The following is a 25,827-nucleotide window of genomic DNA, read 5'->3' on the forward strand; positions in this document are numbered from 1 at the left end:
GGTGCTGCAGTCTGAAGTAGCAAGACGAGGAGGCTCTTCAAACTGCCTTCCTCTTCAAGGAAATTGCTGGCTGGCTACGGAGTGATTAACAGCGCTTGATTGCATTAACATTTTTCATCCTTTATATGCTAGATGGAAAGACTTGATCCAGCAGCACAATTCTGATTCAGAGAGAAATTACGTGTTCTGTGTTTCTGTTCCTCACGAAGTCATCTCAGCAGGAGGAGTTAAAGCCCCTTCTCTCCTTCTCTCACTCTCTCTCTCACACACACCAATCTGTACCGCTACTGTAGGCCTCCCATACTATGCTGCCTCTCTCCAGCTAGGCAGTGCGTGTGGGAGCCCCTCAGTCCTCCTCCTGCTCCCTCTGGGGGCTAGGTCTAAATAAAGTCCCAGGCTTGATGAAGTCCTGCTTGTCAGATGTGGAGGGCCCAGGGCCAGCAGACTCAATGCTCAGAGAGGTGGAGGAGGTGGAGGTGTCCTTGCTGGATCCTTCTGCCTCTCCCAGGTCATCCTTATGGAAGGGGATGCATGCTGTAGAGTAGAAGGACACACAAATAAATAAGATGTTAACTTGTCTTTTGATTTTCCCTTGTAACATTTTAGAACTGGTTCTTCATTTTATGATGTTCTTCATTTTTTCTACATTAATGTATCCTCATTATAAATCATATGCCCTAATAGACCAAGTATTAACTATGTTATGGTCAAGTGATTTCAATCCAATTTGGCCCTATATGCCTAGTGGCCATTGTTGTTAGAAGGGCAATCTGATGCTCCTAGGCTAAAACTCCCCTTTTGAATATGATCTAGCTCAGTGATACCTTGTGTGGCTGATATTCTACCTACATCACTAGTATATAGTACCATCTTACTGAAAACTTAAACTCAAAACATCTTCATTTTCACTATATTCATTCCACTTTTTAAGCCATTCTGTCTCAATATAAGAGTTGGAGGGGAAATATCTGAAACACTTCCGGGGCCAATTTACACAGAAGTAAAAATAACTCTAAAACAATTGCAATTTCTAATATCTGCTCTCCTATCCTACTTTCCGTTAATAAATCAATCTGTGTTGGTCTCTCCCGAAGTTAGTGGCGGTCACACAGACGTTGTGAAAGGCAGTGCAGGAGCAGAGGACACAGAAAGTAAAAGTGACATTGTGGCTCTGGGCTGTCTCAAAGGATTAGGCATTACAGCATTCACTGGCATGTGCTTTTGCTCGTTCCCATTATATCTGCTTGTGACTCTTTCCAGATGAGTTCTTCCCCAAACTGATCCGGCAGGCTAGATAATTGATTAATATTTCTGGAGGGAATGATGACTAACTGTTGCTGTGGTTGAGCCCAAACACTTGGGCATCTCGAGTTAAACACAGTCAAAATTATAAATACAAATTCAGGGGGGTTTATTACTTGATAATGCCTGGGGAACAGATGACAGTGAGTCCAGTGAAACACTGATAAAGCAGAACACAATAGTATTTAATTGTAACTTTAATCAGGAGTGACTTTTCATCAATCTATATTTTCAGTGTTGTTTGTTTCATTAATCCATTTTTCAGTGACTTTCCATTAATCCATTTCTCAGTCCCTATGAAATATATACTGTGAAATATGCTACCTACTATACCTACACCATCTAATATGACACGTTAAACTGGGATACTGTGGAGGTCAATAAAGATGATATAAAGCAAAGATTTTGTGTCAATGGGAGAATTACATGCATTTGATTTGTGCAATAATGGGTGGAGTGAATGGAACCATCTTAGCATCTTAATAACTTCTCATGTGAGGCTGTTTAAAAATAATCATTACAACACTTCCTGGAACCATCTCCTCCCCTCCCTTTGTTTATCAATCAGCTAATTACACATTGACAGTAATGGGCCTGCTGATTCCCACAGTTAAATGAACAGCACTGAATGGGCCTTTAATCATTAGCCTCTGTGTGTTTCTCCCATACACTCCAGACTCCATCCATTTCACTGGACCACAGGAGGACATTCAAATCAAAACACTCAGAAGAGGGCTGGAACACTTAAACACTATTAGCACCTGACTGGTAGGGCTGTTCAAACCAGCTACTCTGTAGTAGTGCAGTTTGGTCCTGTAATGCAGAACTGAACATAGAATAACCAGTAAAGAGGATGACAGATCAATGAAGAAAACAATCATCATATGATCTATAAATAAATGGGATGCATGTGAAGCATCAGAAGAACGTTGTTCAAAAATGTATCAGAAACCTGCTAAAAAATCAAGCCTCCCACCAAAAGACCTTTGACCAAACTGTGTGTACTCGTGCATGTTCAGCCCATCTGAACAGCGACTCCACCCTGAAATTTTGGTGGAGCAGTGGTGGTGGCAGGGGCAAGTGGGTGGAGGTGGGTATTTTGAAGGACGCGAGAGGGGAGCGGAGTGGAGCGGGAGAGGGCGAAATAGTGCGGTGGGCTGCATTTCTGTCAGCAGAAGTGATGGCTGAGTGGTGGCGTTATTTGTCTTGTGCTGCCATACAGCCCTCGCACCAGCCTGGGCATTAATGAGAAAGGGCCGGACCGGCGGGCAGGAACACGCAGGGCCTCAGACGCAGGTGATCTGTCACACAACAGACCTGCTCCAACTTGACCAAGGAGACACACAAAGATGGAGAGTCAGGGGGACAGGGGAGGCTGGGGGCTGAACCCACCATGGGCATCCACTTGGGTCCCATGATAGAATGTAAAGCTGCTACGTTACATGCCAAACAGCTGCCAAAGATCAATTGGGGGGGATATCCACAAATGATGGTTGCCAGAAAATTATGCAATAAATGGTTTGCATAAACCAATCATTTACTGAGTCCACTGGTCCCACTCACACAGAACTACCTTACGCCCTGACCTCTTTCTCCCCTCTCTCTCCAGATGAAATCCTGCGACTAGTGATGTCCGGCCGCCCAACAACCTGCTCACTAGACTCCATCCCTTCCTCCCTTATCCAGAACATCTCTGGAGACCTTCTCCCATTCCTCACTTTCCTGACCTGGCTGCTTCCGCTCTGACTTCAAGATGGCCAGAGCCGCTCCCCTCCTCAAGAAACCAACACTCGACCCCTATGAAGACAAAAACTACAGACCGGTATCCCTTCTTTCTTTTCTTTCCAAAACACTGGAGCGTCCTCCGTAATGGCGCCGGAGGAGATGGCTGCCGTTTTACGGGCTCCTAACCAATTGTGATATTGTGTGTGTTTTATTTGTAACTTATTTTGTACATAATGTTTCTGCCACCGTCTCTTATGACCGAAAAGAGCTTCCTGATATTAGAACAGCATTTACTCACCTCATTCTGGATGAATAATTTTTCTGTAACGAGTCGGATGCGAAGGATTTACTTCAGACACCAGACAAGGCCCAAATTGTCACGACTTCGGCCGAGGCTGCCTCCCCTCCTTGTTCAGGCAGGCTTCGGCGTTCGTCGTCACCGGCTTACTAACCACTGCCGCCCCAATCATCATCACATTTGTCTTGTCTTGTTAATCACACACACCTGGTTCTAATTCCCTCATTAGTCCGTGTATAAGTGTTCCCTCTGCCCCCTTGTCCTTGTGGGTGATTGTTAGTTGTGAGAGTAGTATAGCTCGGTGGAGCTACTCGTACATTTTGTTGCCAGGGTAGAATTTCCCCTGTGCCTATGTATTATTGGATTCTACCATTACAGTGTATTTGCCAGGGATGAGAGTTTCCCCTGTGCCTGTTTCATTGATCGCTATTTGAGCGCAATTTGTGTCAACGAAGGAATAAACTCTGTATTCGGTGATTACCCTGCTGCGCCTAACTCCTTTCATCACACTCATCACAGAATCACCCACCCGCTATGGAGTCAGCGGGAGAAGAGCGCATGCCTGGAGTCGTGGCACGGGTCCAAGAGCATTCCACGATGCTGGCCAGCTTGGGGGAAGCGATGGATCGGGTTCTTCAGGTCGTCCAACGCCTGGAGAGGATTTGGCGCACGCGTGCGACTAAATTATCACCTCATCGGGCGGGGGATTCCGCGATAAACCTTCAGGTAGACGCTGTACCTACCAGGAGTCATGTGTACCCCCTGTCGCAGGCTGAAACGGAGGCTATGGAAACATATGTCTCTGAGTCCCTGGGCCAGGGCTATATACGTCCCTCCACTTCACCCGCCACCTCGAGTTTCTTCTTTGTGAAGAAGAAAGACGGTGGTCTGCGCCCGTGCATTGATTATCGATCACTGAACAAGAAGACGATTAGATTTTGTTATCTTCTCCACCTCATTCCTTCAGTGATTGAGTCAATGCATGGGGCGCGCTTCTTCACTAAGTTAGATCTCAGGAGTGCATACAACCTGGTGCGTGTTCGGGAGGGGGATGAGTGGAAGACAGCATTCAGCACAACCACGGGGCATTATGAATACCTGGTGATGCCCTACGGTTTGATGAATGCTCCATCCGTCTTCCAGTCCTTTGTGAACGAGGTGTTTCGGGACATGCTTGGTCGCGGTGTGGTGGTCTACATCGATGACATCCTGGTGTATTCCACTACTTGCGCCAAGCATGTGTCCCTGGTTCGCAAAGTGCTGGCCCGACTGTTGGAAAATGACCTTTATGCCAAGGCAGAGAAGTGTATGTTTTTCCAGTAGTCCGTCTCCTTCCTCGGATACCGCATTACCACCTCAGGTGTGGAGATGGAGGGAGATCGCATTTCAGCCGTGAGTAACTGGCAGACTCCAACCATGGTTAAGGAGGTGCAGCACTTCCTTGGCTTTGCCAACTACTAACGGGGGTTTATCCTGGGCTTTGGCAAGGTTGCAGCTCCCATTACATCCCTGTTGAAGGGTGGGCCGTCCCGGCTCCGCTGGTCTGCTGAGGCTGACCTGGCCTTCAGGAGACTGCGGGGTCTGTTCACCTCAGCTCCGGTACTGGCCCAGCCCGATCCATCACTACCATTCGTAGTGGAGGTGGATGCGTCCGAGGTAGGGATAGGTGCTGTCCTGTCCCAACGCTCGGGCACGCCACCCAAGCTCCGCCCCTGTGCCTTCTTCTCTAAGAAGCTGAGCCCGGCGGAGCAGAACTACGACGTTGGTGATCGGGTGCTGTTGGTTGTTGTCCGAGCTTTGACCGTGTGGAGGTATTGGCTCGAAGGGGAGAAACACCCTTTCCTCATCTGGAAGGACCACCGTAACCTGGAGTACATCCGGGCAGCGAGGAGGCTGAATCCTCGCCAGGCCAGGTGGGCCCTATTCTTCACCCAGTTTGATTTTACACTGTCAAACATTCCAGGTACAAAGAACATGAAGGCAGACGCACTGTCCCGGCTGTATGACACAGAGGAGAGGCCCAGAGACAACACCCCCATACTCCCGGCCTCCTGCATTGTGGCGCCGGTAGTATGGGCGATGGACGTGGATATAGAGCAGGCATTACGCACAGATCCATCTCCACCCCAGTGTCCAGCTGGGCTGTGGTACATGCCTGCTCTTATCCGTGATCGTCTGATCTTCTGGGCACACATGTCACCCTCCTCTGGTCACCCAGGTATCGGTCGTACAGTGCGCTGCTTGATCGGAAAGTACTGGTGGCCTACCTTGGCTAAGGACATGAGGGTGTACGTCTCCTCCTGCTCGGTGTGCGCCCAGAGTAAGGCACCTAGGCACCTCCCAGCGGGTAAGCTACAACCTTTACCAGTTCCACAACGACCATGGTCTCACCTTAGTATTGATTTTTTGACTGATCTTCCCCTCTCCCAAGGTAACACCATCATCCTGGTCGTTGTGGACCGCTTCTCCAAGTCCTGCCGCCTCCTTCCTCTGCCCGGTCTCCCCACGGCCCTGCAGACTGCGGAGGCCCTGTTTACTCACGTCTTCCGGCACTACGGGGTGCCAGAGGATATAGTGTCCGACCGAGGTCCCCAGTTCACATTCAAGGTTTGGAAGGCGTTCATAGAACGTCTGGGGGGCTCGGTCAGCCTGACCTCTGAGTTCCACCCGAGTCAAATGGGCAGATGGAACGGGTAAATCAGGATGTGGGTAGGTTCCTGCGGTCCTACTGCCAGGACTGGTCAGGGGAGTGGTCGGTGTTCTTGCCATGGGCAGAATATGCCCAGAACTCTCTCCGCCACTCCTCTACTAACCTAACACCATTCCAATGTGTTTTAGGTTACCAACCGGTTCTGGCACCATGGCACCAGAGCCAGACCGAGGCTCCTGCGGTGGATGACTGGTTTCGGTGCACGGAGAAGATGTGGGACGCTGCCCACGTTCACCTCCAGTGGGCCGTGCATCGTCAGAAGGCCAACGCTGACCGTCACCTCAGTGAGGCCCCGGTCTTCGCACCGGGGGATTGGGTCTGGCTCTCGACCCGGAATCTGCCCCTCCGCCTGCCCTGCCTGAAGCTGAGCCCGCTGTTTGTGGGACCGTTCAAAGTCCTGAGGAGAATCAACGAGGTCACGTATAGGTTATTACTTCCCCCTGATTACTGTATTAACCCCTCGTTTCATGTGTCTCTCCTCAGGCCGGTGGTGGTTGGTCCGCTCCAGGTTGGTTCCTCCACCTCCTCTGGACATCGAGGGGGCCCCGGCGTACTCTGGCTGCTCCATCCTAAATTCGAGGCATCGGGTGGGGGGCCTTCAGTACCTCGTGGAGTGGGAGGGGTACGGTCTGGAGGAATGGTGCTGGGTCCCGGTGAGGGATATCCTCGATCCCTCCCTGTTGCGGGATTTCCATCGTCGCCATCCGGCTCGCCCTGCTCCGCGTCCTCCTGGCCGTCCCCGAGGCCGGGGTCGGCGCGCTGCTGGAGCTGCACATCAAGTGGGGGGGGGGATACTGTCACGACTTCGACCGAGGCTGCCTACCCTCCTTGTTCGGGCAGGCTTTGGCGTTCGTCGTCACCGGCTTACTAACCACTGCCACTCCAATCATCATCACATTTGTCTTGTCTTGTTAATCACACACACCTGGTTCTAATCCCCTCATTAGTCCATGTATAAGTGTTCCCTCTGCCCCCTTGTCCTTGTGGGTGATTGTTAGTTGTGAGAGTAGTATAGCTCGGTGGAGCTACTCGTACATTTTGTTGCCAGGGTAGATTTTCCCCTGTGCCTATGTATTATTGGATTCTACCGTTACAGTGTATTTGCCAGGGATGAGAGTTTCCCCTGTGCCTGTTTCGTTGATCGCTATTTGAGCGCATTTATGTGTCAACAAAGGAATAACTCTGTATTCGGTGATTACCCTCCTGCGCCTGACTCTTTTCATCACACACACCACACAAATACCCGTCATTCGCATTAAGAAGAGACAGAGATATTGGGGACGTAGGTCGGGGTGCCTTGAAAGAATCCGACGGCGCGAGGGTAATCCGCCTCTACCATCCATCCTATTAGCGAACGTGCAATCATTGGATAATAAACTGGATGAACTCCGATCAAGACTATCTTACCAACGGGACATTAAAAACTTTAATATCTGGCTGAACGACGACATGGAAAACATACAGCTGGCTGGGTTTTCCGTGCATCGGCAAGACAGAACAGCTGCCTCCGTTAAGACAAGGGGTGGCGGTCTGTGTCTATTTGTCAATAACAGCTGGTGCACGAAATCTAATGTTAAGGAAGTCTCAAGGTTTTGCTCGCCTGAGGTAGAGTATCTCATGATAAGCTGTAGACCACGCTATTTACCAAGAGAGTTTTCATCTATATTTTTCATAGCTGTCTATATACCACCACAAACCGATGCTGGCACTAAGACCGCACTCAACGAGCTGTATAAGGCCATAAGCAAACAACAAAAATGCTCATCCAGAGGCGGCGCTCCTAGTGGCGGGGACTGTAATGCAGGGAATTTAAATCTGTGTTACCTAATTTCTACCAGCATGTTACATGTGCAACCAGAGGGAAAAAAAACTCTAGACCACCTTTACTCCACACACAGAGATGCATACAAAGCTCTCCCTCTCCCTCCATTTGGAAAATCTGACCATAACTTTATCCTCCTGATTCCTGCTTACAAGCAAAAACTAAAGCAGGTACTACCAGTGACTCTCTCAATACGGAAGTGGTCAGATGAATCAGATGCTAAGCTACAGGACTGTTTTGCTAGCACAGACTGGAATATGTTCCGGGATTCTTCCGATGGCATTGAGGAGTACACCACATCAGTCACCGGCTTCATCAATACGTGCGTCGATGACGTCATCCCCACAGTGACCGTACGTACATACCCCAACCAGAAGCCATGGAATACAGGCAACATCCGCACTGAGTTAAAGGGTAGAGCTGCCGCTTTCAAGGAGCGGGACTCTAACCTGGACGCTTATAAGAAATCCTGCTACAACCTCTGACGAACCATCAAACAGGCAAAGCGTCAATACAGGACTAAGATTGAATCGTACTACACCGGCTCCGACACTCGTCAGATGTGGCAGAGCTTGCAAACTATTACGGACTACAAAGGGAAGCACAGCCACGAGCTGCCAAGTGACACGAGCCTATCAGATGAGCCTAATTACTTTTATATGCGATTCGAGGCAAGCAACATTGAAGCATTCATGAGAGCACCAGCTATTCCGGTGTGATCACGCTCTCCGCAGCCGATGTGAGTAAGACCTTTAAACAGGTCCAGGACGTGTACTCCGAGCATGCGCTGACCAACTGGCAAGTGTCTTCACTGACATTTTCATCCTGTCCCTGACCGAGTCTGTAATACCAACATGTTTCAAGTAGACCACCATAGTTCCTGCTTTGAAAGGCTGGTCATGGCTCACATCAACACCATTATCCCAGAAACCCTAGACCCACTCCAATTGCATACTGCCCCAGCAGATCCACAGATGACGCAATCTCTATTGCACTCCACACTGCCCTTTCCCACCTGGACAAACGGAACACCTAAATGAGAATACTATTAATTGACTACAGCTCAGCGTTCAACACCATAGTGCCCTCAAAGCTCATCACTAGGCTAAGGACCCTGGGACTGAACACATCCCTCTGCAACTGGATCCTGGACTTCCTGATAGGCTGCCCCCGGGTGGTAAGGGTAGGTAACAACACATCTGCCACGCTGATCCTCAACACGGGGGCCCCTCAGGGGTGTGTGCTCAGTCCCCTCCTGTACTCCCTGTTCACTCATGACTGCATGGCCAGGCACTACTCCAACACCATCATTAAGTTTGCCGATGACACAACAGTGGTAGGCCTGATCACCGACAACAACGAGACAGCCTATAGGGAGGAGGTCAGAGACCTGGCCGTGTGGTGCCAGGCCAACAACCTCTCCCTCAACGTGATCAAGACAAAGGAGATGATCGTGGACTACAGGAAAAGGAGGGCCGAGCACACCCCCATTCTCATTGACGGGGCTGCAGTGGAACAGGTTGAGAGCTTCAAGTTCCTTAGTGTCCACATCACCAACTATCATGGTCCAAACACACCAAGACAGTCGTGAAGAGGGCACGACAATGCCTATTCCCCCTCAGGAGACTGAAAAGATTTGGCATGGGTCCTCAGATCCTCAAAAGGTTATACAGCTGCACCATCGAGAGCATCCTGACTGGTTGCATCACCGCCTGGTATGGCAACTGCTCGGCCTCCGACCGCAAGGCACTACAGAGGGTAGTGCGTACGGCCCAGTACATCACTGGGGCCAAGCTTCCTGCCATCCAGGACCTCTATACCAGGCGGTGTCAGAGGAAGGCCCTAAAAATTGCCAAAGACTCCAGCCACCCTAGTCATAGACCATTCTCTCTGGAGCGCCAAGTCTAGGTCCAAAAGACTTCTTAACAGCTTCTACCCCCAAGCCATAAGACTCCTGAGCAGCTAATCATGGCTTCTCGGACTATTTGCATTGACCCCCCCATTTTTATCTATGCATAGTCACTTTACCTCTACCTACATGTACATATTACCTCAATTACCTCGACTAACCTGTGCCCCCGCACATTTCTCTGTTCCGGTACCCCCCTGTATATAGCCTTGTTATTGTTATTAATATAATTTTTTACTTATGTTTATTTAGTAAATTATTTTTTAACACTTATTTTTCTTCAAACTGCGTTGTTGGTTAAGGGCTTGTAAGTAAGCATTTCACTGTATGGTCTACACTTGTTGTATTTGGCGCATGTGACAAATAAAATGTTATTTGATTTGATTTGCTGTCTCTGACCAACTCTCTCATTGTCTCTCTCAGAACGATTATCTTGAACCTTACCAGTCAGGCTTCAAGGCTGCTCACTCAACTGAGACCGCTCTCATCTCCGTCACAGAGGCTCTCCGCTCTCCGCTCTGCCAAAGCTGACTCTCTCTCCTCTGTTCTCATCCTCCTATATCTATCCTCTGCCTTTGACACTGTGAAGCATCAGATCCTCCTCTCCACCCTCTCAGGGTTAGGTGTCTCAGGCTCTGCACACTCCTGGATTGCATCCTACCTGGCAGGTTGCTCCTACCAGGTGGCGTGGAGAGGATCTGAGTTTGCACCACATGATCTCCCTACTCTTTTCACCAAGTCACTCGGCTCTGGATATATTGGAATTAATGGATATATGGAGGCTTAAATATCCTGACCTAGTGAGATATACATGGCAGAGGCTCAATCAAGCTAGTCGTCCTGACTACTTTCTTATGTCATTCTCGCTAGCACCAAAAAAAAAAAAACATGTTGATGGGGAGAGAATGCAGTCAGACCATCAAATAATTGGCATATACATTACTCTTACAGAATTTCTACGTAGGCGAAGGATATTGGAAATGTAATCAAAGCCAATTGGATGATAACTTGTTTTTAACTAGGACAGAAGAATTTGTAACTGACTTTTATTTGACATAACATACACTACCAGTCAAAAGTTTGGACACACCTACTCATTCAAGGGTTTTTCTTTATATAGGCAAAGGGTGGCTATTTGAAGAATCTCAAATATAAAATATATTTTGATGTGTTTAACACTTTTTTGGTTCCTACATGATTCCATATGTGTTATTTCATAGTTTTGATGACTTCACTATTATTATACAATGTAGAAAATAGTAAAAATGAAGAAAAACCCTTGAATGAGTAGGTGTGGTAAAACTTTTGACCGGTAGTGTAGGTACAGCAGATCCCCTTATTGTATGGGACACTTTTAAAGGTGCCTTTAGAGGCCATGCAATTCAATACTCATCTCTAAAACAAAAGCAATTTAAGTCAGAGTCCATATTAACAAAGGAAATAGAAGGACTAACAGTACAGATAGATAGCAATAAAAACTGTACCATAGACGCACAGAATAAGTTAGAGGGAAAACAAAAAGGAATGGAGGAACTTATTCAAGAAAGATCAAGTGTAATATATTATAAAACTAATGCGAACTGAATGGATTATGGGAAAAAATTCACCAAATTCTTTTTTAATCTTCAACATAAAATAATGTACTGAAACTTGTTACAAATGATGGAGTCACCCATGATTCAACAAACAATATTTTGAAAGAGGAAGCAAAGTACTTAAAACATATGTTTTCATTTCAGTCTCCTCTATCTCCACTAAACGAAGTTAATTGTTTGGATTTTTTTCTATTAATAATGTAAAATGAACAGCTGTACAGAAGGCCAATTACAGAGGAGGAACTTCTTGATGCAACTAAAGCCTTTACGTCTGGGAAAGCTCCTGGGCTGGATGGCTTACCAGTTGAGATATACCAAACCTTTTTTGATGTACTCAGAGGACCGTTATTAGCATGTTTTAACCACTCCTATAAAAATTGTAGATTATCAGATACTCAACAAGAAGGTCTGATTTCATTATTACTGAAACAGGACCCAAGTGATAAATATAAAGATCCAGTCCATTTAAACATTTGAGGCCCCTTACAATTCTAGCAAAATGCATAGCGCATAGAATTAAAAAGGTATTGTCGGATATTATTCATCCTAATCAGACAGGTTTTTTACATGGACGATACATTGGAGATAATATACAGTGGGGAAAAAAAGTATTTAGTCAGCCACCAATTGTGCAAGTTCTCCCACTTAAAAAGATGAGAGAGGCATGTAATTTTCATCATAGGTACACGTCAACTATGACAGACAAAATGAGAAAAAAATATCCAGAAAATCACATTGTAGGATTTTTAAGGAATTTATTTGCAAATTATGGTGGAAAATAAGTATTTGGTCAATAACAAAAGTTTCTCAATACTTTGTTATATACCCTTTGTTGGCAATGACACAGGTCAAACGTTTTCTGTAAGTCTTCACAAGGTTTTCACACACTGTTGCTGGTATTTTGGCCCATTCCTCCATGCAGATCTCCTCTAGAGCAGTGATGTTTTGGGGCTGTCGCTGGGCAACACGGACTTTCAACTCCCTCCAAAGATTTTCTATTGGGTTGAGATCTGGAGACTGGCTAGGCCACTCCAGGACCTTGAAATGCTTCTTACGAAGCCACTCCTTCGTTGCCCGGGCGGTGTGTTTGGGATCATTGTCATGCTGAAAGACCCAGCCACGTTTCATCTTCAATGCCCTTGCTGATGGAAGGAGGTTTTCACTCAAAATCTCACGATACATGGCCCCATTCATTCTTTCCTTTACACGGATCAGTCGTCCTGGTCCCTTTGCAGAAAAACAGCCCCAAAGCTGTTTCCACCCCCATGCTTCACAGTAGGTATGGTGTTCTTTGGATGCAACTCAGCATTCTTTGTCCTCCAAACACGACGAGTTGAGTTTTTACCAAAAAGTTCTATTTTGGTTTAATCTGACCATATGACATTCTCCCAATCCTCTTCTGGATCATCCAAATGCACTCTAGCAAACTTCAGACGGGCCTGGACATGTACTGGCTTAAGCAGGGGGACACGTCTGGCACTGCAGGATTTGAGTCCCTGGCGGCGTAGTGTGTTACTGATGGTAGGCTTTGTTACTTTGGTCCCAGCTCTCTGCAGGTCATTCACTATGTCCCCCTGTGTGGTTCTGGGATTTTTGCTCACCGTTCTTGTGATCATTTTGACCCCACGGGGTGAGATCTTGCGTGGAGCCCCAGATCGAGGGAGATTATCAGTGGTCTTGTATGTCTTCCATTTCCTAATAATTGCTCCCACAGTTGATTTCTTCAAACCAAGCTGCTTACCTATTGCAGATTCAGTCTTCCCAGCCTGGTGCAGGTCTGCAATTTTGTTTCTGGTGTCCTTTGACAGCTCTTTGGTCTTGGCCATAGTGGAGTTTGGAGTGTGACTGTTTGAGGTTGTGGACAGGTGTCTTTTATACTGATAACAAGTTCAAACAGGTGCCATTAATACAGGTAACGAGTGGAGGACAGAGGAGCCTCTTAAATAAGAAGTTACAGGTCTGTGAGAGCCAGAAATCTTGCTTGTTTGTAGGTGACCAAATACTTATTTTCCACCATAATTTGCAAATAAATTCATTATAAATCCTACAATGTGATTTTCTGGAGAAAAAAAATCTCAATTTGTCTGTCATAGTTGACGTGTAACTATGATGAAAATTACAGGCCTCTCTCATCTTTTTAAGTGGGAGAACTTGCACAATTGGTGGCTGACTAAATACTTTTTACCCCCACTGTAAGACAAGTACTTGAAACAATAGAAAACTATGACAAATCTGGGAAACCAGACCTGGTATTCATAGCTGACTTTGAAAAGGCTTTTGATAAAGTACGACTGGAATTTATATATAAATGCCTGGAATAATTCAATATTGGAGAATCTCTTGTTAAAATCATGTATAGTAACCCTAGGTGTAAAAAGTAAATAATGGCTACTTCTCAGAAAGTATTAAACTGTCAAGAGGAGTAAATCAAGGTTTTTCCACTATCGGCATATCTATTTATTATAGCCATCGAAATGTTAGCTATTATAATCAGATCCAACAATAATATCAAGGGGCTGGAAATCCAGGGCTTAAAAACAAAGGTTTCATTGTATGCTGATGATTCATACTTTCTTTTAAATCCAAAATGTGGATCCCTCTACAGCTTCATAGAGGATCTAGATACTTTTTCTAACTTCTCTGGATTACAACCAAATGTACTATATTACGTATTGGATCACTAAAAAATACAACTTTTACATTATCGTGTAGTTTACCAATAAAATAGTCTGACGGTGATGTGGACATACTCGGTATTCATATCCCTAAATAAATAAATGATCTCACTACAATACATTTTAATTGAAAGTAAGCAAAAATAGATAAGATCTTGCTACCATGGAAAGGAAAATACCTGTCTATTCGTGGAAAAATCACCCTGATTAACAGACGCCTCACAGGTCCTCAACTGGCAGCTTCATTAAATAGTACCCGCAAAACACCAGTCTCAACGTCAACAGTAAATAGGTGACTCCGGGATGCTGACCTTCTAGGCATAGTTGCAAAGAAAAAGCCATATCTCAGACTGCCCATCTTAATTTTTTATTTGTATTAGCCAGTCTGAGATATGGCTTTTTCTTTGCAACTCTGCCTAGAAGGTCACCATCCTGGAGTTGCCTCTTCACTGTTGATGTTGAGACAGGTGTTTTGCGGGTACTATTTAATGAAGCTGCCAGTTGAGGACGAATGAGGTGTCTGTTTCTCAAACTAGACATTCTAATGTATTTGTCCTCTTGCTCAGTTGTGCACCGGGGCCTCCCACTCCTCTTTCTATTCTGGTTAGAGCCAGTTTGCGCTGTTCTGTGAAGGGAGTAGTACACAGCGTTGCACGAGATCTTCAATTTCTTGGCAATTTCTCGCATGGAATAGCCTTCATTTCTCAGAACAAGAATAGACTGACGAGTTTCAGAAGAAAGTTATTTGTTTCTGGCCATTTTGAGCCTGTAATTGAACCCACAATTGCTGATGCTCCAGATAGTCAACTAGTCTCAAGAAGGCCAGTTGTATTGCTTCTTTAATCAACACAACAGTTTTCAGCTGTGCTAACATAATTGCAAAAGGTTTTTCTAATGATCAAATAGCCTTTTAAAATGATAAACTTGGATTAGCAAGCACAACGTGCCATTGGAACACAGGACTGATGGTTGCTGATAATGGGACTCTACGCCTATGTAGATAGTCCATAAAAAATCAGCCGTTTCCAGCTACAATAGCCATTTACAACATAAACAATGTCTACACTGTATTTCTGATCAATTTGATGTTATTTTAATGGACAAAGAAATTGACTTTCTTTCGAAAACAAGGACATTTCTAAGTGACCCCAAACTTTTGAACGGTAGTGTATATATTTACAAAAATATATATGGGGGACTAGAAATCATGACACCCAGGTGGCGACACGCATCTCTGCGTGCCTGGCAGACATCTAAGCTTGGATGTCGGCCCAACACCTCAAGTTCAACATCAAGAAAACTGAGCTGCACTCCCTCCCGGGAAATGCCTGCCCACGCCAAGACCTCTCCATCACGGTTGACAACTTCACGGTATCCCCCTCCCAGAGTGTAAAGAACCTTGGTGTGACCCTGGACAACACCCTGTCATTCTCTGCAAATATCAAAGCAGTGACTAGCTCCTGCAGGTTCATGCTCTACAACATCCGTAGAGTACGATGACCTTTCCTCACACAGGAAGCAGAGCAGGTCCTAATCTGTCACGAGAATTTTGTATCTCAATGTTCAAACTGAACTATTTTATATCTCTGTCTGAGTCCTGTAGGTTGTAAAAGCTCCAGTTCAATGAATCAGATAGAGTCCCAACATACAATGATCAGTATTTATTCAGAGTGCTCTGCCACAAAATGGGCGCACATTCTTTTTATACTCACACACACATACACACACACACACACACACACACACACACACACACACACACACACACACACACACACACACACACACACACACACACACACACACACATGTTCTTATCATAGCCTACTCCTTGCTCGGGCAGGCTGCATTTTTTCTCTATTCCCATACATAGTTATCGCTGTTCTCACAATATTCTGCAAGCCTCTCACTCCCCCTCCCTGTGTGGGGACATCTGTTTTTTGAAACCGGTCTTCTGTTATTGGTTTCAACATTTGCACTTCTGCTTGCCTAATTACAAGACACAAATACTTTGTTGCTGGGCAAATATGCATACTTATTTCCCTCATTAACATCCAAATCAATGTATAATTCTCACTGTTCAAATAAACCTACCATTAAAATTATAGACTGATCATTTCTTTGTCAGTGGGCAAACGTACAAAATCAGCAGGGGATCAAATACTTTTTTCCCTCACTGTAGTTCTTGCCGTATACTGTATCCATTCCAACCATAGATTCTGGTCCTTATAACCAGTCTCCACCTCTAATACCTCCTTCAGGTCTATAGTTTGCACTATCTTCACCACGGCCCCAGTCTCACTCCCTCCCTCAGAAATGTTTACTCTATAGGGTGCCCCAGTTGAAGAAGATATTTCACCTGTCGGGACTGTGTATAGAGATTCACATATCCCCCCCTCTCGGTATGAGCAACTACATGGTCCCTGGATGTACATAGTGACATACATGTTTGCTCATTTGTACCCCAGTATCTCTATTTGCACATCATCTCTTGCACATCTATCATTCCAGTGTTAATACTAATTGTAATTATTTTGCACTATAGCCTATTTTATTGCCTTACCTCCATAACTTGCTAAATTTGCACACTGTATATTATATGTATTTCTGTTGTATTTTTGACTTTGTTTTGTTTTACCCCATATGTAACTCTGTGTTGTTGTTTTTATCGCACTGCTTTGCTTTATCTTGGCCAGGTCGCAGTTGTAAATGAGAACTTGTTCTCAACTGGTTTACCTGGTTAAATAAAGGTGAAATAAAATAAAATAAAATAAATACATATATATCTCCCGTCCTTTATAACACTACCAGCCAACCTTGGCTCGAGAGACCACAACTGGTCCGTGAACACCTCAAAGGTGATGTCCTTTCCTACAGTCACTAGTACTTTCCCTTTCCCTACGTCAAGCTGTCTTTTCTGCATGTTTTTTTGCCTTCCCCGGGCATTACCTTCCTGTATGGTCTCCCAAATACCTTCTCGAAGGGGGATAACCCATCTTTATCTGGGGTTACTCTAATGGTGATCAACACTATTGGTAGGCATTGTACCCAATTTCTTCCCTTCACTCCGTGATAACTCTATAAAATCCATTTCCAATTGCTGGACTGGATATTTTGCCAGGGGATATTCCCCCTGGGGTGCTCTCTGTCTATCCTGGTGATTATTCTGTGCACAGATGACACATCTGGAACCAAAAATATCTTTTTTTAGTTATTCGTTATACCATAGGCCACAAAGTGTTTCCTAACCTGCTCTACCATCCCCCCTGTTGACACATGCCTTTACCCATGTGTCAATATTTCCGTATATCAAAACAGTGACTTTAATAAAATTAATAATTTATCCTTATGCCAGACATTATCTCGTAGGATTGCCCCTTTCATTTTCCACATGTTCAATTCTTTATCCTCACTTCTTTACTTGATCAATAACATAGGAAATATCTGTTTCCCCGTATTGTTCCTGCCACCCTTCTTAATGTCATTTTTCACTCATTTGCCAATATAATCCCTTACTCCGTGTAAGTAAGCAGTGATATTTTATCCCAGGCATCTATTTAAAAAGAAAAATTATACATTGTCTCCTACTGTCCCTTAACATATACTGTAGGGGATTTCCATCAATCCTGGGAAAAAAATTAAAAAAAACTCCCCCTCAGAACACATTGGATAACTCCACGTTTCATTAAATTCACTAAACCTATAAATAACAAACCCATAACCACTTTCCGGTAATCTACTGATTTAAACCTGTTGCATTAATTTATTAAAATATAAACCTATTGTTTAATAAATCCAGAACCTACGAAAAATATTTACTACGCCATCAGCCTAATAGTAAAAACGATCTCCCATTGTTCAATGTGAACTGTCTGCATAACTCACTGTTGTATAAACAAACTGTTCAGACATCCGCTTCACATTACCCTCTGCTTCGTTTACTAAATCCTATCTACACTCCACCAAAAACAAATAACATATTTGCATACACATAACTAGAAAGCATGAATTTAATACCATTCTTGCTTAAACAATGCAATTCAACATTTCTCATCACCCAATTTCTAGTACTTTCACACAGGAAACCCTGTACAATCTCTATCCTCTACCGCTGTCTTTCCATCTAACATTACTTTAACAGATAACCAATTATTTTTAAGTTATAGTCAAAACATTTATTCCCCGAGATGCAACTTAAACTACTATGTTATACTATCCACCATGTGTTGCTAGGACGATCTCTTTCGTATAAACTTATCAATTAGACCAGTCAGTAGTGGTTATCTTACATACTCTGCTTCCTTCCAACACTGCTTCATTATTCTTAGTGTTTAATAATCCTATTATTCTCTGAGTTCCCTTACTTCACTTCCCATGAATATAAGACATTCGCTTCTCTAGGCGTCGTAAAATACCTCCTATTACCTATGTTATCAACTGAAATTATAGCCACCTCTTATGAAACCCCCAATCCGTCATTATTTAGAATACAGCAGATCTAGGCAACTGTCCTTTCTAAGTAGGCTACAAGTAACACCAAACCCTTGCTGTATTTTACCATCATATATTGAATTCATATCCATATTATCAATATCCAATTTATTTATAGACATTACGCCACCATTCCCAATCATTTAATCTAGCAAACCCTTAGGCAATAATAAAAAAAAAGGACTACCACGCAAACGTTTCAAACCTTCCCTTCTACATCACCAAACAAAATACTCTGTAGTATTCGTTCCAGCAACACATACCAGCAGATAATTTACACTCATAAAGCCACATTTATTAACTTTATGTGATTAAAATGACAAATAAATCCCACTACTATCACAATTACAATGGTTTGTCGTCTTACCATCTGATACAAAATGACGTTCCTTCACTTACTACACCTAAGCTCCACTCTGATAATTAGCTTAATGGAAACCCTAAATTGGCTTTGTACAATATCATAACTTACGTCTTTAACCACATTACTTATGGTCAGTTTATTAATTAATCCTTATCTCTATTACATTATCCATGTCACACCCTGGCTCTGGGACTCATTATGTTGAGCCAGGGTGTGTTCATTCTATGTGTTCTGTTTCTATGTTCCGTGTTCGGTCATTGATACCGTGGACGTCACGAGTCGTGTTTTGTTTTGTATTTTTGACGCTTTAACTAATTAAAGTCATGTTTGTTCATCCCGCTGCGCCTTGGTCTACTCCTTACCTCGTCCGTGACAGAAAAACCCACCATGCAACGACCAAGCAGCGTGTCCAGGGGCAGCCCTTGGGGTGGACATGGGAGGAAGCGCCGGGAAAGGCCCTGGCGAAAGAGGAGCAGCGTGTCCAGGAGCAGGCAGCCTGGACATGGGAGGAGATATTGGACGGTAAAGGGTCCTGGACTTGGGGGGAAATCCTGGCCGGGATGGATCGCCGGCCATGGAGTGAGACAGTGGAGAGGCGACGGAGAGAGGAGCAACGGCGTGATCAGGGTCGTCGTCGGACGGTCGTGAGGCAACCCCAGAAATTTTTTAGGGGTGGGGCACACGGCATGGACGACGGGGCTGACGGAGGAGAAAAGGGGGCGGATCCAGAAGGCCACCAGGCCAGGGGTTCACCGCCCTGTACCTCCTGTGCGGATGCCTCACACAGAGTGTGTGAGGGTAGGCATTCAGCCAGGACGGGTGGTGGCCGCTCTTCACTCCAGGCCTCCTATCCGTCTCCACAGCCCGGTTCGGCCTGTCCCTGCTCCACGCACCAAGCCTACGGTGTGCGTCGCCAGCCCAGCCCGGCCTGTCCCTGCTCCACGCACCAAGCCTACGGTGTGCGTCGCCAGCCCAGCCCGGCCTGTCCCTGCTCCACGCACCAAGCCTACGGTGTGCGTCGCCAGCCCAGTCCGGCCTGTCCCTGCTCCACGCACCAAGCCTACGGTGTGCGTCGACAGCCCAGCCCGGCCTGTTCCTGCTCCACGCACCAAGCCTACGGTGTGCGTCGACAGCCCGGTCCGGCCTGTTCCTGCCACCCGCACCAAGCCTACGGTGTTCGTCGCCAGCCCAGTCCGGCCTGTCCCTGCTCCACGCACCAAGCCTACGGTGTGCGTCGACAGCCCAGCCCAGCCTGTCCCTGCTCCACGCACTAAACCTACGGTGCGCGTCGCCAGCCCGGCCCGGCCTGTTCCTGCCACTCGCACTAAGCCAGGGGTGCGAGAAGTCAGCCTGGTAAGGCCCGTTCCTCCTCCACGCACCAAGCCAGGGGTGCGAGTCGTCAGCCTGGTAAGGCCCGTCCCTCCTCCACGCACCAAGCCTACGGTGTGCGTCGCCAGCCCAGTCCGGCCTGTCCCTGCTCCACGCACCAAGCCAGGGGTGCGAGTCGCCAGCCCGGCCCGGCCTGTTCCTGCCACTCGCACTAAGCCAGGGGTGCGAGAAGTCAGCCTGGTAAGGCCCGTTCCTCCTCCACGCACCAAGCCAGGGGTGCGAGTCGTCAGCCTGGTAAGGCCCGTCCCTCCTCCACGCACCAAGCCAGGGGTGCGAGTCATCAGCCTGGTAAGGCCCGTTCCTCCTCCACGCACCAAGCCAGGGGTGCGCGTCGTCAGCCTGGTAAGGCCCGTTCCTCCTCCACGCACCAAGCCAGGGGTGCGCGTCGTCAGTCCAGCACAACCCGTGCCTGGGTCACCGGTGCCTGGTAAGGTACCGGTCAACTGCTCCACTATGGAGCTGAAGCTGACCGCTCCTGCTAAGTCCAGTTCGGCTCCAGCCGGCGGGGCCAGACTGGACCAGGGGCGCTATGGGGGGTGTATTGGAGGGTGGTGGTCAAGGCCGGAGCCAGAACCGCCGCCGAGGAGGTATGCCCGCCCAGCCCTCCCCTGTTTTGTTTAGTTGAGGCGCGGTCGCAGTCCGCGCCTTTAGGGGGGGGTACTGTCACACCCTGGCTCTGGGACTCATTATGTTGAGCCAGGGTGTGTTCATTCTATGTGTTCTGTTTCTATGTTCCGTGTTCGGTCATTGATACCGTGGACGTCACGAGTCGTGTTTTGTTTTGTATTTTTGACGCTTTAACTAATTAAAGTCATGTTTGTTCATCACGCTGCGCCTTGGTCTACTCCTTACCTCGATCGTGACAATCCAATTACGGTATAAACTTAGAAAACCTATATTAATTATGTCTCACCCATGACGTATGTCTACGTTTGGGTGAGCAAGTTAATATATCATTATTATTCCAATTATTATTTTATGAAATCTCTAGCCTCTCATTCAACACAAATCCCCTTCATCAAATATACTCCCAGCAGAAACGACAAAAAAAACAGATTGTGATTTCCAGGACACTGCACCTTTGTTCTGGCCTCCTATCTCCCCGAGAGTTGGCATGAGATACTCAACTCCCTTCAGGTCTCTCTCACTCCTCTTTTCTCTCCCATTCTGCTCATGGTGAACGGCATACATTTTAACCTCAATCAGTGTTGCTATTCCCCAGCCAATTAGGGTCTTTTTTATTGTTTGAGAAATGTCAGGCCTCATTCCGCCTAAAAAGGCTATTTTTAATTGTTGATGATACTGCCCATCTGCTACCTGTTTGCACTCACGGATTTTAGAAGAATCAGCATGTATATGGCAGTAATCTCTAAAATTGTTACATAGTTGATGAAGTTTATCTCGATACTCTCCGTCTACGGCCCACTGTAAAATAACTCTGTCCCCCCTTCCTGGGGTCCAGTCTCCCTTCACAGCTGCCCAATCTTTTCCTACCACTATCTGTCTCACTGCCCTTTCCAATTCCCCTGTGTTGAACTTAAACCTTGCAGTGAGCCCTTCCATATCTCTCCTGAATCTCTCTATTCCTGTTTTCGGGTGTACCACCTCCCCAGCCCGTGGGTTAGGCAAGGTTATCATTGGGTATTGCCCCCCTCCTGTTCCCTCATCTCCTGACTCATACTGACTCTCTCCTGAGCTCTGTTCTGAGTCCTCCTGTTCCTCCCTCCTGACTGGACTTTTGTTGTGGGGTTCAAGTCTCCTTAGAGGCATGGGTTTTCCACCCTTCTGTCCCTTGATCCCCTTTTTGTACCCTAGTACTCTAGTTACTTCCTTAGCCTTCTCTTTTCGTCTCCCTCTCTCTCTCTTTAATTTCTGCAATTCCAATTGGGTTCGCTGCTGTTCTTCCAGAAGTTTCTTAAGAACCTCAACTGTATTTTCTGCCTTTACCTTATCCTCTCCTACTCCCTGTCCTCCCTCAGCTTCCCCTTGGTTCTGCTAAGGGGGTGGAGGCTCCACGGCAGCAGCCTGCTGTGGCACCCTTCGCCCTATCACCACTACTTCATCGTCTGGATTTTCCCTCCAGGCCTGATCTGCCAAGGAGGGGTATACTCTGGATCCAGACCGTTCTACAGGGGGAGCTGTGGATTCTATCTTAGACCTTCCTTTCTTACTTTCTCTTTAACTTCCGTTTTCTGTCTCTCACCCTCTTCTCTCTTTCGAGACTCAGAGAGCCACACCCTGGCCGTATCTAGCCCTTCCACTCGCTCTCTCTCTGCTCTGCCTTTACACACCTTGTGCATCTGTTTTACCATGGATTCGAATTTGTCTTCGTCCAGACGCCCCTTGAATCCATACCTCTCCCTCCACCGATTTCCATAATGGAGGTTTCCTCTATCCCTTGACCCCATATACCTTTCATCCCCGGTTAACTCTGGGACGGTTAACCCCCCCCCCACCCCCCCCCATTGTCCTTATAATCTAGTAATAATTCACTCAAGAATTACTCTCCTTTGGACTTATTATTAGGTGCGACTTTTGAGCAAATGTTATGATCAACTTTTGTAATTAACAATTTAAATTATTCAACCCGTAACCCGTGTTTTAAGACCCCAGTTTCATGAAACGGATGGGACAACCATTCTTTCTCACGCGACCTATTTTAGTCCCTTCCTTGAAACAATTGATTATCGCGACTTTCGATGGATCATTAGGTCTCACACGTATACAACCTTATATGATTATTAGTTAACACTATCGGTAACCCAGAGTTTGTAAGGCTCCAGTTTCATGAAACGGATAGAGTTATGGCAAATCTACAGTTGTTTATGACTTTTGACTTGTTTAATGTATCTATCTCACACGATAATAGTTATTTCCCTTCTTGAAGTTTCACCCCCGTTTTATATTTATCTAGAATACTGGCGCATTGGGTTTTCTCTAGATAAACGTCTAAAAACGCCGAAGTTAACTTCCTTCCTTCCTGGTTATATTGTAAAGACTGTATCTTGTACAATCTCAATATTACCTAGTTTATATTGGTAGGCCTATTACCTTGAGTCAATTGCGGACCCACTTCCTTCCTGTACTATACCACTCACATCTTATATTTATCTAGAATACTGGCGCATTGGGTTTTCTCTAGATAAACATCTAAAAACGCGATGGCAAGTCTTACTGGATTTTGGTAATCATTCTCTGCCCTTTACAAGAATTACAGCAGTATTTCTATATTATTGCAAGTTCAGATCATTCTCCCCCAAAAGCCATGAATAAAGACTACTGACCTTATCCTTGCAGCTGGGATATCAATTTTTGTTAGATCTCGTCACCGTTCCTGTCGTGAACCAGTTCACCACCGGCCTGAAATAACCCTCAATCTCAGAGGTCAGGTCTTTGTCTTACGGATCCTGGATCCATCCGTGCACGGTTTCGGGGTTCCCTGGGACGTCAACAACGGGTGTTGAGATCCGGCTCGAAGGACCAAGTTGTCACGAGAATTTTGTATCTCAATGTTCAAACTGAACTATTTTATATCTCTGTCTGAGTCCTGAAGGTTGTAAAAGCTCCAGTTCAATGAATCAGACAGAGTCCCAACATACAATGATCAGTATTTATTCAGAGAGCGCTCTGCCACAAAATGGGCGCACAGTCTTTTTATACTCACACACACATACACACACATGTTCTTATCATAGCCTACTCCTTGCTCGGGCAGGCTGCATTTTTTCTCTATTCCCATACATAGTTATCGCTGTTCTCACAATATTCTGCAAGCCTCTCACTCCCCCTCCCTGTGTGGGGACATCTGTTTTTTGAAACCGGTCTTCTGTTATTGGTTTCAACGTTTGCACTTCTGCTTGCCTAATTACAAGACACAAATACTCTCTTGCTGGGCAAATATGCATCTTATATAAGCACATATGATTAACTCTTTAAGCTCTAGTCTTCTAATAGTCATACATTATTAGTTTAACTGAGGGTGTGACATTTTAGTAAAATCTTACTCACACATTTCTTTATCATAATCCAGGCACTTTTCTTCTCCCGTCTAGACTACTGCAATTCTCTGTTGGCTGGCCTCCCCACTTGTGCCATCAAACTCCTACAACTTATCCAGAATGCTGCAGCCCGCCTGGTGTTCAACCTTCCTAATTTCTCCCATGTCACCCGCTCCTCCGCACACTCCACTGGCTTCCAGTCAGAGCTCGCATCCTCTTCAAGACCCTGGTGCTTGCCTACGGAGCAGCAAGGGGAACTGCACCTCCTTACCTTCAGGCTATGCTCAAACCCTACATCCCAACCCGAGCACCCCATTCTACCATCTCTGGTCTCTTGGCCCTCCCACCCGTACTGGAAGTCAGCTCCCGCTCAGCCCAGTCAAAGCTCTTCTCTGTCCTGGCACCCCAATGGTAGAACAAGCCTCCCCCTAAAGCCAGGACAGCTGAATCCCTGCCTATCTTTCGAAAACGTCTGAAACCCTAACTCTTTGAAAAGTATCTTCAATAACTCTCACAGTGCCCCCGATGCTGACTTTGCTGATAAATACTTTGTTGAGGGAAAATGTACATGATATGATTGCGATGTGTTGTTGTCTCACCTAGCTATCTTAAGATGAATGCACTAATTGTATGTTGCTCTGGATAAGAGCATCTGCTAAATGACTAAAATGTAAAATGTACACAGATGCAAAATGGATAGAAACCAAGAAACTAAACCCATGCAATTTTTTTTTACTTATATGTCTGACTACTACCTAAAATAAAACTTTGACGTACCGAGGATACATTTACAAGCTTCTTGAAAAAGGTTAGTGAGTTGGTGCTTATTATCATCCCTTATTCAAATGAAGAGGAAGGGCATTGTGCAAGACAGCAGGGGAAGGGGGAAATTGGAATCATTAATTAGTTTGCATGTGAAACAAGCCAAGGGTATTAAAATCCATCAGAATCTTTACACTCACTGAATTATCCCTGCCAATGCCATACAATTAATTATACTTTATGCTAAATGTAGGTGAACCAAATGAAACATGCCCAACATAGGTCTCTTTTGATGGAATAGTGTACATTGAAACCTTTTCTTAATTTTCTTTTCAAACCTTTAAAACTTCCGTAAATCTCCCTCAATAATCCACTTTTTTCTTTCTTTTTTTAAAATGTAGAATTGAAGTCAAGATCTGAACACAGTATGCAACTTAAAGGGACAGTGTCTACATAATGTGACAATGGCACTTTTCTACGTTCTGAAGTTTAAAAAAATTACTCCCATTGATGTCAAGGTCACACAGGAGAACCCCAACCATGGCATTTTCTGTTCGTTTTTTTGGAAGGATGTTGTTGACTTTTTTTTATTGTTGGATTGATGGTAGTGAGAAGTGTACAGAATGGCCAATTTGAGCCTGAGAAGTGGAGTGGTCATCCAATACAAACAGATACCTGGGTTGATAAGTTATTTCACAGCCAGCTTCAACACTCAAGCTGGTAAGTACTAAAAGTATAAAGATGGAAGACACAGCAACAGCTGGGTTCTGTCTCAGCAATCCCCTCA

The 25,827-nt window shown here is 45.6% G+C and overlaps 1 pseudogene across 1 annotated transcript in view; it reads right to left on the reverse strand.

Annotated features, from left to right (window-relative positions):
- Window positions 1-346: 346 nt before the first annotated feature.
- LOC311145354 (G patch domain-containing protein 2-like) overlaps window positions 347-25,827 on the reverse strand; it is a 54,389-nt pseudogene continuing 28,908 nt past the window's right edge. Inside the window, exon 6 of the transcript in view lies at window positions 347-534. The product of the transcript in view is annotated as a G patch domain-containing protein 2-like (transcript). The remainder of the gene's footprint in view (window positions 535-25,827) is intronic.

The sequence above is a fragment of the Coregonus lavaretus genome, assembly GCF_964263955.1.
Source record: "Coregonus lavaretus genome assembly, chromosome: 18".
Taxonomy (NCBI): Eukaryota; Metazoa; Chordata; class Actinopteri; order Salmoniformes; family Salmonidae; genus Coregonus; species Coregonus lavaretus.